Raw genomic sequence first — 16979 nt, forward strand, 5'->3', positions numbered from 1 at the left:
GGGGACCTGAAAATTAAAATTGTAATGGAAAGGCAACCAAGAAATTTCAGCCTTACTTGAGCACAGTTACTCAACTCATCACCGCCCCCAAAATATCTGCAACAATTGAACATGACATTTGTTGTGGGCATTTTTGTTCTGGGCAGTCGAGATGATAGATCCTCTCCTCTGCTCTTTGAGACAGTATTTCTTGGGACCTAAATTTGCTTTTCGTCCATCATATGTTAAGTTCTATATTTCGGGATAGCATTTCTCGAGCTTTGTTACTGGGATATGAGAACATGTTTGATTGGGATTTTTTCCTTTTTGGTATGACAGTCATTTTATTCGAGCTAAAAAGATGGAGGCTCTTGATTGCTTTGCCGACTATTTTACCTATTTTCATGGATTCTTATAAAAGGTGATGGTCATGCTTGCTAGAATGTAGCAACGAGCTACTTTATCAAATTTCTTTCAACGTTTTCTAGTCTCGGCTTCAGTGATCGGAGAACCATTATTATCAATAACTGTTTTAGTTTGTTACAGTTCATGATAATCATGAAATTCCTGTTGTATTCCTTATTTTCATTCAGTTTGTTCTTTGTCACAGCTCATAACAATTATGAAGTTCCTATTCTATCCCTTAGTTATTTTCATTCAGTTTGTTGTTACTAAGTATGTTTAGTAAGTGAATAAGTATCATTTTCAAATTAAAAATAAAATATTCATTAATTAATATTTTTGTATTAAACAAATATTTGAAAAGCCTTTTGCAATATTTAATATGCATTAAGATGATGCATACGTTTAAATTAAATCTTGAAAATATTTGTATGTCGTTGCAACGATAATTCCTACAAACATTGAATTAAGTCACATTGGGGCAATATTAATCAACTAGTAAGAACATGGATTTCCATCCAATTAATACGTGAACCTAATTTCTTAGGTATTCACACGTACTAATAATTGCTTCGCATTTGGCCATCATTCTAACTTTAGTAGATCTTTGTGGGAAGTTACTTAATTAGAATGATGTTTAGTGTATAACCATTAAATCAACACCCATCACATCATGTACCAAAAATGAGTCGTCTTGGGACAATCTCAGCGAGTAACATGTATGATTAGTTGTAATATCCCTAAACCGAGTCTAATAGTTTTGAGTATATTTTTTGAGTTCCTAGCGTGAAACTAGGAATTTATGGGGCTTCTAGTAATTTTTAATTTAAGTTAGGAGGTTAATTTCATCTAAAATCAATTAAACAATAAGCTGAAAAAATAAAAATATTTTTGGAAAATTAATTTTAAAGTAATTGAATAATTATTAGTGAAAATAATTATTTGGATCGAAAAATATTTTAAATAATTTTTATTGGGGTTAATTTAAGTTAAATTTAAATATTAATTAAATTAGATTAAATTGTAAAATAAGGGAAATTTTGGAGTACTTATTTGGCAAATAAACCTTAAAATTCGAAATTTTTTAGGGAAATAATCAATTGGCAAAGTAAGGGAAATGTGGGAGTAGCAATTAGGCAAATTCCCCAAATTTTAAATTTCTGGTGAGTTGTTTCAGTTTTAAGCACAATGCATCTAACCTGCTTTTCACACCATTTACATAAAATTAGAAAGTTATAAATTAGTTTTCTTTGCATGGTTTTAAAGATCTATTATCAAATAATAGATCCAACCAATTTTCTTTTCAAAATACACTCTCAATTCATCCGAAATTATTTTCAAAAGTAGCTAAGAATATTCTAAAATTTCTCAAGTTTCTTAAATCAAGATTTTCAATCAACGAATCTAGAGTGAATCAAAGGTAATCTTCAATCCTAAACTTGTTTTTATGAAGATTAAAAACATTTTTACATGATTTGAGAGTCAATTAAAGGATTTTTATCAATGTCATCTTCTTCTAAGAACACATGGTTCTTTAATAGTGGATCTTGAATTTTGAGAGGAAATTCGCCAATCAATGGATGTTTCAACTCAAAATGGATCTATTAAAAGGTTTTTGGTATTATTTATCAAGATTAAACATGATTTTTGAGGTAATTTGAAGAATGTTAATTTCATCATCTTCATGAACCGATTTTTTGAATTTTTGTGAAATTGATTTAAATGTGAAATTGATGCTTAGTATATGTGTATTTGGTCTAGTATTGATGTTTGTAAGTGATTAGGAGGGCTAGAGAGATCAATTTTGTGAGGAATCCAATTTTTGACTTGATGTTACAAATCCGATAAGGTATCTTTGTAAGAGAATTTTAATTAGTATAGTTAATTAAAAATTGTGTTTATTATATCATTGGAAAGGTGGTAATGTCTACTTTACCTCTATTGAAGCTCCGAATCTTGAAGAGGACCGAGATAACTGGAATTGAAGCTTGGAATTGCTTAGTTGATCACTTGTTGTGATAGAATAAAATCGTGTAGTAAGTGTTTCTAAGGGTGATTTGGTAAATTGACCCTCAGTTATGTTTAATTAGTAGCTTAATTAATGATTTCAATTAATTAATTATGGTTGCATGGCTGATTTTGCACTATTGGTATTAAATATGCAAAAATTGAATTTGTATTGAAAAAAATTAGTAAGTAAGCTTTTGGGTGGTGTTGTGCTATTTAATTAGATTAATTTTAAGGATGATTTAAAGCATGTGTACTAAAATTTTTTATCATAATATGTTGGTATTACAATTGGTAATTGAATATGGGAAATTGGCAAATGAATTGCTTGATTTAATTGGATGCTAAATGGTTATGTTACAAGTCACACATAAGCATCTTGTCACATTAAATTGAGCACAATAATAACTGATTTATATGTTATGTTTGACTGAATATATTGGCAACATGCATGGTGGATCCATTGGATATAGTTGACATGCCATAATATTTGTGGGTATTCAACTTTATTTGTGACATTGTGAGCATATGGCTCTAGGTGGACTGATTTGTTTGGAGTAGATAAGGGAGTGTTCAGCATGAGTCTCCACTCAATGAGTTATTTGAGGCGCTATAAGGGAACATGTGCTTCAGCCCGCTCAACTCGGTGGACTATATTCTATATTTGTAGGAGTTCGGAGATCCGTTTATCTTATGTATGATCACCTGATTAAGCCATGAGAAGTGTATGCCAATACATTTATGTATGATTGTTGCTATATCAATCGATGATTGAAAGCCATGAATGATAAACATGTTAATTTGCATTTTTTGTGTTTAATTTGGATTATTGTTGAATTGAACCCTGCTAATCAAGTGCTTTTTATGATTTAATCTTGTCAGGGATGCAATCGGTCAAAAACAAGCCAAAAAGGGCTAAATTGAAAGACAATTATTAAATTCGGGCCAAGTCAAAAAGATGGAGAAAACAAAGGAATTATCAGATTTTGTTGACTTTGTAAAAAGCCAAAAATAGGAAGATATTATTTTTATTTTTTATTTATTTTATTTTATTAAATTAGTTAGGTTATTTTTAGTAAACCCCATATATATAAATAAGGATATTTTGTTCTTTGAAAATCATCCCTTATTTTGTATTCCCACTTCTATTTGGAATTGAAATACTTTCCTTTTTCTCTTTCAAATTGGCGTGAATCATTCTGCCATTTTTCATATGGTTTTGCTTTCTTTTACAAAATTGGGCTAATTACCTTCCAGGTACTTTTCCTTTCCAATTCTCGAAAGTCTTCCATTATCCCCAATCACCTTCCACAACATACAAAGTATGATTAAATTCATGCTTAACTGAATTTCATCTTAGCTTTAGGTCGGTGTTCTTTCCGGTTGGGAATCATAAGATACAAATTCGTGTTAAAAATTCGTCCCATCGGTATTCATTTTTTTCCTGAGTATCGGGATAGACCAATCATCCCTTAAAGTTAAATTCGATTTCAAGTCAAAGTGCACATTGGGTTGGAGTCGTGTTTGCTGACAATTGGAGAAATGAGTCGGCCGTGCTATATTCGGTTCTCCAAGAACAAATCAAGGAAGAAGTGATCGGATTTAAACAACCCACGCAGTTGAGGTCGTTAATTCAAGTTGGGTTCTTCAGAACGCAAGGCTACTGGAATCTTCAATCGAGAACACGTGTATCTCGATTAGATAATCGGTAAGGATTGGTTTGCAGGTCGTACCAGAACCAGCTACTAGAGGAGGAATTGATGGTTAGAACGTTCTTAACTGCTATAACCAGCTTATCGTTTGGAGGAGAAGATTAATTTTCGAGGATCGATTCTTGATACGAAATTTACCGAGTCTAAGGCTAAGGCTTATTTTATCTGTTGCAAAATTCTGAATTTATTTTCTAATTTATTTAATTAATTATTTATGCTGTTCTAATTATCCAGTTTCTAAACATTTCAAAAATCCTCGATTTACTTTTATTTCTAATTTTTGCAGGTACAATGAGAGTTGTGGGCATGACTATTGCCACAACCTTCGATACGACAAACAATCTGATCGTAAGCTATACACGGAAGTTTATTATAGCATCTAATCCTTGTGGACTCGACCCTACTGCCACTCTTACTACTAATTAGAGTTATTTTGTAGGAATTATATTTGGTGGTTTCGACGCTCATCAAATTTTGGTGCCGTTGCCGGGGATTTGATATATTTTTCTAATTTTTATTTGTTTAGCTTATGACCAGATCAGAACCGGGAACTCTAGAGTTTGAACTAGAAATTGAGAAATTGGTCAGACAAATGCGAAGAGAAGCCATACGACATGGTAAACGGCCAAATCCCAGATTCGAAACCATATCATACACCGAAGAGATTTTCTCTTTTGACGAACCAAACGAGATGGTTGAACAGACGATACGCCAACTCGCTGCGGCACTAGATGAACAACAACCTTTATGTATAACCTATCCGGCAGGAGGAACGCCGTTTGAGTTAAAATTTGGTTTGATTCATTTACTACCCACCTTCCGTGGACTACAGAATGAAAACCCGCAGAGTTCCATATGGTGTGCACAAGCATGTAGCCTCAGGGAGTAACCGAAGACCAAATTAAACTTCGTTCTTTTTCTTTCTCACTAGCCTACTCTGCTAGAGAGTCGCTATTTTATTTACCTTCGAGATCTGTCAACACATGGTCTGACATGTCTCGTTTGTTTCTGGACAGGTTCTTCCCTGCAGCTCGAGCAGAAGAACTAAGGAGGGATATTGTGAGAATCCGTCAAAAAGATACTGAATCGCTCTACGATTACTGGGAGTAATACAAAAAGTTGTGTGCAAGCTGCCCACAACATGAACTGACTGAATAGTCACTCTTACAGTATTTCTATGAAAGATTACTCCCGCTGGAAATAAAGATAATAAATGCTGCAAGTGGGGGGGAACTCGTTAATATGACGCCTCAAAGAGTGAGAGAGTTGATTTCAACCATGGCTGCTAACTCTCAACAATTCTGATCGGTCACAGAACCTACTAGACGAGTTCATGGGTTAAATCCTCTATCTCTAGAAGATAAAATTGACAAGTCGACTAACATTCTTCAAACTTTGCTTACAGATAAGACAAGCCAGCACGTTTGTGCGGAATTTGCGCTAAGCCAGACCATCCAACGGACTCATGTCAGATTTTACATGAGGATTCGACAGAGTAAGAGAATGCTGTCGGGATCTTTCCAGGACCGCCCTAAAGACGGTATGACCCCTACTCGAACTCGTATAATGTGGGGTAGAAAGATCACCCGAATCTCAGTTATGGGATGAATTCGCGGTTCAATCAACCATTTCAACAAAGGCCGCCGCAGAATCAATAGATACCACCCCCACAGTCATCTTTTGAAGCCATAGTGGAAAGGTTAGCCAACAGTACTGAGAAATTTCAACAAAAAACTGACATGCATTTGCAGGAGTTGGACAAGCAAGTGAGCAAACTCGTGCTCACGGTTAGCCGTTTGGAGTCCCAAGGTAAGCTGCCATCCCAAACTGAGCCAAATCCTCGACACAATGCAAGCATTATGACACTAAGGAGTGGGAAGGTTTTGGAACCCACACTTGACACGTGTCGCGGCCATGACACTAGTCAAGATAGGGAGAAACTTGACGCAGAGGCTCCAGTAGGGTCGGCACCACAAAAGTCATTTGCAGTACCACTTTCATTTCCAAGAAGACTTACCCAATGCAAGAAGGAGCGAGACAAGAAGGAGATCCTTGACACCTTTCGAAAGGTGGAAATCAACATACCTCTTCTCGATGCAATTAAGTAGATCCCACGATACGTAAAATTCCTAAAAGAGTTATGCACGAGAAAAAGGAAACTTTTGGGAAATGAAAAGGTAAGTATCAGACAAAATGTCTCCACTGTACTACAACGAAAAATACCGTCTAAATGCAAGGACCAAGGTATGTTTTTCATATCTTGTAAAATAGGCAGTGTTGGTATTAAAAAAGCAATGTGTGACTTAGGCCCATCAATTAACGTTATGCCTTTGTCAATTTATAAACTACTTCACACGGATCTTTTAAAGGAAACATGTGTGATTATCCAGCTTGCAGATAGATCTGTGGTGCATCTAAATGGAGTATTAGATGACGTTCTTGTCAAGGTAAACGAGCTAATATTTCCTGCAGACTTCTACATTATCGACATGGAGGATGATAATTTAGCCAATTCATCTGACATAGCCAATTCATCTGACATACTTCTTAAGAGGCCATTTTTTAGTACTGCTCAAACAAAGATTGATATACGAAGTGGTATACTCATTATGAAGTTCGATGGGGAGGTGGTGAAATTCAATGTCTATGAGGCCATAAATCGTCCTAGCCTGATTTCTAACGTTTCTAACATTGATATAATTGATCCCTTAACTGAATTATGTTTAGAATATCATGACAAGGATGAATTACAAACTGTTCTATGCAAAAGTCTAGACTTTGATGCCATTAAGGAACTGTAGGAATGGATAAACCTTGAAGATTCAGTTCACGAAACAGTGGCTCATATGGAGGTGCCACAACAATGGAAAAACCTAGGTAAATTTCTTGAATTAACTCCTTCATAGACTAAGCTCATACCATCCGTTTTACAGGCCCCAGAGTTGGAACTCAAACCCCTTCCAGGCCACTTGAAGTATGCTTTTCTCGGTAGTAATAATCTCGAGTAAACTCTCGAGGATAGAAGAGGAAAACTTGGTGGAGTTCTTAGGGACTATAAAGAGGTAATTGGATGGATGATAGCTGACATTAAAGGGTTGAGCCCCTCGACTTGCATGTACAAAATTCAGGTTGTCGATAACGCTGCTCCCAAAAGGGAGGCTCAAAGGCATCTCAACCCGCCTATGATGGAAGTGGTGAGAAAAAAGGTCCAAAAGCTACTTGATGTAGGGATAATCTATCCCATATCTGACAGTAATTGGGTTAGCCCAGTCCATGTAGTACAGAAAAAGACCGGCGTAACCGTAATTGAAAATTCAGTAGGTGATATGGTTCCCACTCAAGTCTAAAACAGGTGGAGAGTCTGTATCGATTACAAGAAGTTGAATTCCTTAACTCGGAAAGATCACTTTCCACTTCCTTTTATTGACCAGATGTTAGAAAGTTTAGTTGGAAAGTCTCATTATTGTTGTTTGGATGGTTACTCAGGTTTTTTCCAGATCTCAGTGGCACTGGAAGATCAAGAAAAGATGACGCTTACGTGCCCATTTTGCATGTTCGCTTACAGACGAATGTCGTTTGGACTTTGCAACGCATCAGCTACATTTCAGAGGTGCATGGCAAGTATATTTTCTGACTACGTCGAGAAAATAATTGAGGTATTCTTGGAGAACTTTACTGTGTATGGTGAGTCCTTCGAGGTATGTTTGAAAAATCTTGCAAAAATTTTGGAAAGATGCTTAGAATTTAATCTTGTTTTAAATTATGAGAAATGCCATTTTATGGTAGATAAAGGATTAGTTCTAGGTCATATCATCTCTGCTAAGGGAATCTCTATCGATAAAGTAAAAATTGACATTATTAACTCATTACCATACCTGACAACTGTGAGGGAGATCCGTTCTTTCCTTGGTCATTCAGGTTTCTATAGGAGGTTCATTAAGGACTTTTCGAAAATTGCGCAACTGCTTTGTAATCTCTTACAAAAGGACAAGGAATTCGAGTTCGACCAATCATGCAGAGATGCATTTGACACGCTCAAACATAAGCTCGTTTTAGTACCTATTGTTCAACCAAAAGATTGGAATTATCCGTTCGAAATAATGTACGGAGCCAGTGACCATAGCGTAAGAGTAGTTTTTGGATAAAGAATCGAGAAAGAACTGTACGTCATCTCCTATGCTTCAAAAACTTTGGATGTTGTCCAAAGCAATTATTCAACCACTAAAAAAGAGTTCTTAGTTGTAGTCTTTGCCTTAGAAAAAATTTGTTCGTATTTATTAGGAACTAAGATTGTCTTTTTTTCTGATCATACAGCTCTTAAATATCTGATTGGGAAAAAGGAAGCAAAGCCGAGACTTATAAGGTGGATACTACTTTTACAAGAGTTCGATCTCGAGATAAAGGATAAAAAAGGACGTGAAAATTTGGTAGCTGACCATCTGAGCCGAATTCTTCCCTCGAATGATGTAACACCACTTCAAAACAATTTTCCGGATGAAAGCTTGCTTGCTGCTCAAACGATTTTTCCTTGGTATGCAGACATAGTGAATTACCTTGCTACAAGTATAGTCTCTTCTAGCTTATCGTGATCTGAAAAAGATAAGATCAAACATGAGTCGCAATATTACATTTGGGACGACCCCTACCTTTGAAAATACTGTTCCGACCAGGTAATCCGACGATGCATCGCAGAGACTGAGATAAAGTCAGTTCTATCTTTTTGTCATTCTTATGCATGTGGTGGACATTTTGGCCCTAAACGAACTGCACATAAAGTGCTTGAATGTGGACTCTATTGGCCACATATTTTTTGAGATGCGTATTTGTTCGCAAAACATGTGAAAAGTGCCAAAAGTTAGGAAACCTGAGCCGAAAAAATGAAATGCCACTAACCCCGGTACATGTATGTGAAATATTTGTGAAACATGATATTCGCGACAGGTTTTAAATATTTATTATTAATCGTTCTTGAAACTAACTATTATCACGATGAAGGCAAGTGTACCTATCGAACAGTAGTATAGCTTTAGCAAGACCGGATTGTTGAACCCAAAGGAAGCAATAGTACTAGTAATTACTTTCTTTTTATTATCTAGCCTAAAAATTAAGGGATTTGTTTATCTAAATTAACTAAACTAAGAGTACATAGAGAGAAATTGGGGAAAAGCTTTTGGGAAAATTTGATTGATTAGGACAATACCCAAGGAAAAATCCACTTAGACTTCACTTGTTATTTGACTCTAAATCAGACGATTTATTCATTTGACTTGTTCCATAGAAATCCCTAAGTTATATTATTATCTCTCTCGAGACTAATAACGTCTAACCCTAGGTTGATTAATTGAAATCTCTTTCTAATTAACACCTAGTGTTGCATTAACTCGATCTATGGATCCCCTTATTAGGTTTCACCCTAATCTGGCAAAATCTTATCACCCTATCTCTAGGCGTGTAATAAACTCCGCTTAATTATGACAAATTTACTCTTAGACAAAGTCCATTCCTCCTCTGAATAAGAGAATTAACTTGAATCAATATCCTGGAATATTAAAACAAGAATTAAGAACAAGTCAAATATTTATCATACAATTCAGATAATAATAACAAGATCCGTCTTAGGTTTCATTCCCCTTAGGTATTTAGGGGGTTTAGTTCATAATTATAGAAGGAAACATCTCAAAAGAATAATGAATACAAAACATAAAGAAAACCCAAAACCCCTGAATGGAAATTGAAAGGATATTTCAGTCTTGATGATGAATCCGACTTCTGAGATGCACCAATCGGCTTCCCTTGAGTAATTCATTGCCTCCTCCTCTGCATCCCCTTCTTAAGTGCCTCCTCAGGTATTTAAATAGGCTTTAGAATGCCTAAGAGCCCTCAAAATTGGCCTTTTTCGAATAGGGTTATACTTGGGCTCAGCAGGGACACGCCCGTGTGCGATTACTCTAGCCCATGGTCAAGGCTGTTGAATAGGCACGGGCATGTAGTCTACCCGTGTAAGTCATGCTTCGATTATTCCAAAGGGACATGACTGTGGGACACGCCCGTGTGAGGAAGCCCAGGTCATGTTGATTTCCCATGTGGGTCTATTTTATCTGTTTTCGGCCTGTTTCTCGCTCTTTTTACTCTCCTATGCCCACTTAAGTATAAAATATGAAATTAAAGAATTAGGAGTATTGAATTCACCAAATCTAAGGAGAAACCATCCATAAATGTGCTAAGCATGAGATAAAAACATGTATAAATTACGATTTACCAAATACCCCCACACTTAAGTATTTGCTTGTTCTCAAGCAAAATCATCAACTCACAATCAAAATAAATTCTTCTCAATTTATAACCCCTATCAATAATATATCAAAATAATCCAAAAGTATTCATACATTGAAAATTTAACTAAAAGTACATCAAAGTTTCAAACATTCCAAGTTGAGTATTTTATCACGAAAACATAGGTGTCTCCCCTTATCTAAGTGATTACCTTTGATCAAAATATCACAGAGTTTAACATCCTCACTAAAGATTCACTCAAATCACTCAAGGTGTTTAATGACATCAGTTAAAGCACTCATTAGTTTTATGAAAAGTTATTACCATAGGCTTGCTTGAAAATCAAATCTCCACCACTATAAATTGAGCAGATACATCAATCAAAAAGGTCTTTTAGAGAGTTGTAATGTGGCTTTGGTTAGGGGGTGTGGTCACAAGCTGAAAGAAAAGGTTAGAATTGAGATTGCATTGAAAAATTAACTAGCTAGAAAAATGACTAGTCATCAGTTGAATACAAGTGAGCTTATTCTCAGAATATGGAATTACTACTAATATATGTTGAAGTATTTTTTTTAGAACAAGTCAAATACATAGAAGAGAAAAACATAGCTAAGCAATTAGTTCAAATCAAATCTCGACAAAAATAAGGATCAAATTAGGGGATTTCAACAATAATGGGTTACGGGTTAATATTGAGGGTAAATCAATTAATGGTTTGCTAGACTCAAAAGGGTTTACTGAGGGTTAATTATGAAGGTAGACTTTTGTGGAGTGAGTGGGTTAAACCTAAGTGCCTTTATCATCTTGACATATCAAATCAAATGGTGTGGTCTTGACATGCATAATCAAGCAAGTTCTAGAATAACAAATCAATACTGACGCACTCATAGTAAAAGTGAGCATGAAAGAAATAAAATATGCTCTAAGAGCTCAAGATCTCACAAAAATTATGGCTTTTTGATGTTTAAACTTGTGAATTTCAACTCACGATAATACCTAAACTTAGGGAAACAACCTAAAAGTTTTTTTTTAATTCTTCAAAAATCAACTTATCATGCTTGATTCCCTAATGTCTTAAAGTTTAAACAATCAATGCATAATTGCCTATGTTTTAATTCAAGACATATCAATAAATATAATAAATTAATTAAAATTCATTCTAATAGTGATATGAGTAATTCACGTGAGAATAAGACAAAATTCATGGATTTCTAATGATGATATAAAAGACCCCCACACTTAAGATATACATTGCCATCAATGTACAAAGATAGATATATTGAAAAAGATAGATATATAATCATAAGATAGGGAGAGAAGTGAAACTTCCTGAATGATGAATGAACTCTTTGAATTGGAGTTATGAAGAATAATCGGCCAAAGTAATGATGAGGGTGGAGGAGGATACTCTGGTGGTGGTAGAGGTTCATTAGTCCATAAGTCCTGCACCAAAAAAATATTATATCTAGTGGTAGCTATGGTCGTGGTCGAGCAGGACATGGTTGTCGTGGAGAACCTTTGCCAGTGGAGTTTTTAGTTCCTATGCGATGATGAGCTTTGGAGCTCTTTATAACTATGATAAAATCAGAAAATTTTTAGGGAATACAATGAAGTATAATTACTCTTAATGAAATAGCCGAAACTATAAATTATTCAACAAAAATTATAAAAACTAAAATTAAAATAATACTAAAGGAAAATGAAATAAAAAGTACTTAAATAAGATAAATAATACTAAAGGACATCGTCATCGCCGGGTGGTTCGCGAGGTGGTGGTGGCGATAAGATGTGGAAATGCTAACAAATCTGATGTAGAGTCGCATCAATGTGATCAAAGCACTGAAAATATTACTGCTCAAATTGTGTAAGGCGCTCAGAGATGTCAGAATATAAAGCCGCCGCATGAACTGGATGATGGATGGGTGGTGGCTGAGACGGTAGGTCCTCATGACTTGGAGGGACATCGTCAGTAATGTCCTCTGGATCCTCCTCCTCGGTGGACTAGATGAGGCGATACTGAAGAAGGTAGGTGCCACGTCGTTTCTCGATCATCCTCATACTTAGGATACTTGAGATGCCCTGTGGGGACATCTGGCCTATGAGAGAAAGGGAGGATAATTTTGCTGCTGTGTTGAGGAACCTGAAGTGCCGAGCCAGTCGAGTCACATAAGGCCCGATAGAGATGACCCCTCTCCTATGTCACTCTGTCTGATGGCGGATGGCGAGGGTGATGAAGTAAGCAAGGTCGAGGACGTGCCCATTCGCCATGCTCCATAAGAAATATGCGTCGTGGGTGGTGACGATGCCAGTGCTCTCTCGTCTCCCTGTCAGAGTGTGAGCCAAGATGGCATGTAGATACCTCAAGGATGGAGGGAGATCATAGGTGACCAAGGCAGGGATGAAGTCCCCCCAGCATTTTAAGGGGGAGTAGTGGATGTGGCGGTGGAGGGTGTCGAGTTCATTGTCATCCATGAACTCCTCCGTGTATAGCCCTAGTGCAATTCCAAATCGGGTACGCTCAACTAGCGTACTAGACCATCAAGGCGGAACTGGATCATTCTAGGATGGTCGAAGTTGGTCATGACGGTCTAAAGATAGAATGTCGAGCAGATTTCCAATGTAAACTCGAGATACGTCGGCTCAACGATTTCAAAGAAGAGCCCCCATGGGTCAGTGTTCAGGAGGGCTCGGACCGCGTCAGCTAAATAAATCTGTTCTAGTGTGGCCCAGTCAATGCAGCGGCCCATACCTAGGGTTGGGCCTGTAATATATGATATAATTCCTCTTGGGGTCCCAAGGGAACCTAGAGGAACAGGTGCCTAATCTCCGTGGTAGGACCCGAGGATGACGCTGCCCCTTTCTTTTTCTTCGAGGCAAAAACAGCGGTTTTCTTACCACGTGAGGATGACATTGTACGCAAAAGGGAGAAGCTTGAGTAGTCAAAAATAGTGTTTTAGACGGCGTACGGGCGTGGGAATGTAGGGCGTATGGAGTTGCAGCGGCTAGGGTTAGGGGTTTTTGGGGAGGGAGATGATGAATAATGAGGGGTTTATATAGATTTTGGGGCATACGGTCGTGAGGCACCCCCGTGTGCCCTAATTTTTGCCCTTGTGTTTCGTGAAATTTAAAATTAGGTACGTCTGACATTCACTCCACGCCAATGTTCCTTGGGCGTATGGGTGCACACGGCCGTGTCGCACAACCATGTCTTGCTTCGTTCGCTTCTTCCATGCCCGTGTATGATAGTCCACGCCCGTGTTCTTTTTGACAATGTTGACCACGGGTGAATGACACGGGTGTGTCACATGCCCGTGTTAAATTCTCAGTTTTAAGGCACGGGCGTGTCTCACGCCTGTATTGTTTCAGAAATTTCACCCACCGCCATGTCGCACGGTCGTGGCAACTTATCGCATCCCGTGTTATAGAAAAACTTTTTCCCTATTTTCACACGGTCGTAGAAACGCCCGTGTGCCTAGCCATGTGGATGGGAAAACCCTGTGTTTCAGGACTCAGTTAGTAGGTTAAATGTGAAAAACTAGAATTTAAATAAATCATTATTGTTAATGCTCGGGTTGCCTTCCGAGAAGCACTTATTTATAGTCTTAAGCTGGACTTACCTCTCTAGTGTGTGATCATGGTGGCTTCAGGAATTTACACTCCTCATCCTTGCTATCAACTTCATCAATATAAGGTTTAAGACAAGTATTGTTTACCTTAAAATTGCCGAATTTGGGATGAATTACCTCGACTGTACCATATGGGAAAATATTGAGTACCGTGAGAGGAATTTTTTCATTAGGTTCAGAAGTGGCAATGCGAGGGTCTGCAGCTTCTAGTAGTACTTTGTCTCCAACCTTAAGTTGATTTGGTGAGTCATTGAGTTCGTCATAGCTTGGTTTTGGTTTATCGTGTTTCCTCGGTCTATGTGTCCGCCGTTTATCCAGTTCCTCGATTTGTAGCCTTCATTCTTCATGGATAGGTCTTTTGTTGTTGTTTGAACACAACTCATTTGCGTTTTTCGAAACTGTTTCCTGCAAGAGGGTTTCACCACATGATCAGTACTAGTGGAATGATTTATACAACCACCTTCGATTTTTGATGTGTTACTTGAATTACGAGCTTGAAGGGTGATTTTTCGTCTCCCACACGAAGTGTGAGTTCACCTGTACTAACATCAATAATGGTTCTAGCAGTCACTAAAAAGGGTCGTCCTAAAATCAAATTTGCGTTACTATCCTCTTCCATGTCTAGAATAACAAAGTCTATTGGGTATATAAATTTATCGATATTAACAAGAACTACTTTAATGATACCCCTAGGAAATCTAATGGTTTTATCAGCCAATTGAATGCTCATCCTAGTTTGTTTGGGTTTCCCAAGACCTAGCTGTTTAAACATTTTATAAGGCAGAACATTAATGCTTGCCCCTAAGCCAGCCAATGCATTATGAACATCTAAACTACCAATTAAACGAGGAATCGTAAAACTCCCTGGATCTTTCAATTTGTTGGGTAGCTTATTCTGTAATATGGCTGGGCAAACTACATTCAACTCCACATGCGACGCCTCATCCAACTTTCATTTATTTGTTAAAAGCTCTTTTAAAAATTTGATTGCGTTTGGCATCTGCGAAAGAGCTTCAATAAACGGTAAGTTAATATGTAACTTTTTTATAATTTAAGGAATTTACCCAATTGTTCTTCTGTGCGGTCTTTCCTTGTCGCATTTGGGTATGACACATTGGGTTTGTACTCTTTACTTACTGGTTTCTAATCATTACGGTCCACCTCACCTTTATCTTGACTTACCACAATGCCTTGCCTCAGTTCTGGTGCAGGCTCAAGTAACCCTTCCTTGTCATGAGTAATAATCGCATTGAGTTGTTCCCTTGGGTTAGACTCCGTGTTACTCGGTAAATTACCTTGTGGTCGTTTAGAAATCAGTTTGGCGAGTTGGCCTATCTGAGTTTTGAGCCATTGGATCGACGCTTGTTAATTTTTAAGTGCTGTCTCGGTATTCTAAAAACGAGTTTCTGACACTTAGATGAATTTTGTTAGCATCTCCTCAAGGTTTGATTTTTTCTTATGTTGGTAGGGTGGTTGTTGGAAGCCTGGAGGTGGTGGTGGTCGCTGATTTCTTTGGCCTCCCCATTAGAAATTTGGGTGGTTCCTCCAATTTGCATTGTAAGTATTACTATAAGGATTATTTTGAGATCGAGGATTATTATCCATATAATTTAACTGCTCGTTCTCTATGTTGTGGCTATAGGGTGGGTAATCCGAATTGCTTGATCCACCTCCACTTGCTTCGCACTGCATTACTGGGTTAACCTGTGAAGAACTAAGAAAACCGTCAATTTTCTTATTCAAGAGTTCTACCTGATTAGAGAGCATGGTGATCGAATCGACGTTATAAACGCCGGCTGCTTTTGTTGGCTTTGTCCTCATAACTTGCCACTAATAATTATTCAGTGACATCTCTTCTATAAATTCATAAGCATCTTCAAGTGTCTTATTATTGATAGTTCCGCCAGCGGTTGTATTGGTCATCTATCGAGTCGAAGGATTCAGGACATTATGAAACGTTTGAACCTGTAGCCAAAGTGGTAACCTATGGTGAGGGCATCTTCTCAAGAGGTCCTTGTATCTCTCCTATGTATCATAGAGTGTTTCTAAATCCATCTCCACAAAAAAAGAGATATCATTGCGTAATTTGGCTACTTTAGCCGGCGAGAAATATTTTAGTAAAAACTTTTCGGTCATTTGTTCCCAAGTAGTGATTGACTGTCATGGTAACGAGTTCAACCATTTTTTAGCCTTATTCCTTAATGAAAAGGGAAACAACTGAAGGTGAATGGCGTCATCAAAAACGCTATTTATTTTAAAAGTGTCTCAAAATTCTAAGAAATTTGCCAAGTGAGCATTGGGATCTTCGTCCTTTAAACCATCAAACTGAACAGATTGTTGTATCGTTTGAATTGTGTTAGGTTTCAGTTCAAAAGTATTTGCAGCTACAGCAGGTCTAACTATGCTCGATTCAGTTCCTGTTAAAAAAGGTTTAGCATAATCATACATAATGCGTGGAGCAGGATTCTGATTAGCAACAATTGCAGGAGGTAGCGGATTTTCTTGGTTTTCAACCATCTCCTTGGTTGTAGTTGAAGTATCATCCTCTTGCTCTTCCTCTGTGTATCGTAAGCTTTGCTTTATTTCTCTTCGATTTTTGTGAACTGTGCGATCAATCTCACTATCGAACAATAATGGTCCTGATGAGTTTCTTCTGGTCATAAACTATAAACACCTATCAGAAGAAAATAAATGAAGAATTAGAGAAGAAAAATAAAAATTTAAATTGCAATAAAAGTAAAATGGCTAAAGTAATAAAAATTTAGTGTTCCTAATATCCTAGTTCCCCAGCAACGGTGCCAAAAACTTGATACGTGATATTCGCGACAGGTTTTAAATATTTTTAATTAATCGTTCTTGAAACTAACTATTATCACGATGAAGGCAAGTGTATCTATTGAACAGTTGTATAGCTTTAGCAAGACCGGATTTTCGAACCCAAAGGAACTACTAGTACTAGTAATTACTTTCTTTTTATTAT

The 16979-nt window shown here is 37.1% G+C and overlaps 1 non-coding gene across 1 annotated transcript; it reads left to right on the top strand.

Moving 5' to 3' along the window:
* The first annotated feature begins 15980 nt into the window (after window positions 1-15980).
* LOC121227283 (small nucleolar RNA R71) lies at window positions 15981-16087 on the top strand. The gene has a single exon (XR_005924910.1). It is a non-coding gene; the product is annotated as a small nucleolar RNA R71 (small nucleolar RNA).
* Window positions 16088-16979: the final 892 nt, after the last annotated feature.

The sequence above is a fragment of the Gossypium hirsutum genome, chromosome A03 (genome assembly GCF_007990345.1).
Source record: "Gossypium hirsutum isolate 1008001.06 chromosome A03, Gossypium_hirsutum_v2.1, whole genome shotgun sequence".
In the NCBI taxonomy this organism is placed as follows: Eukaryota; Viridiplantae; Streptophyta; class Magnoliopsida; order Malvales; family Malvaceae; genus Gossypium; species Gossypium hirsutum.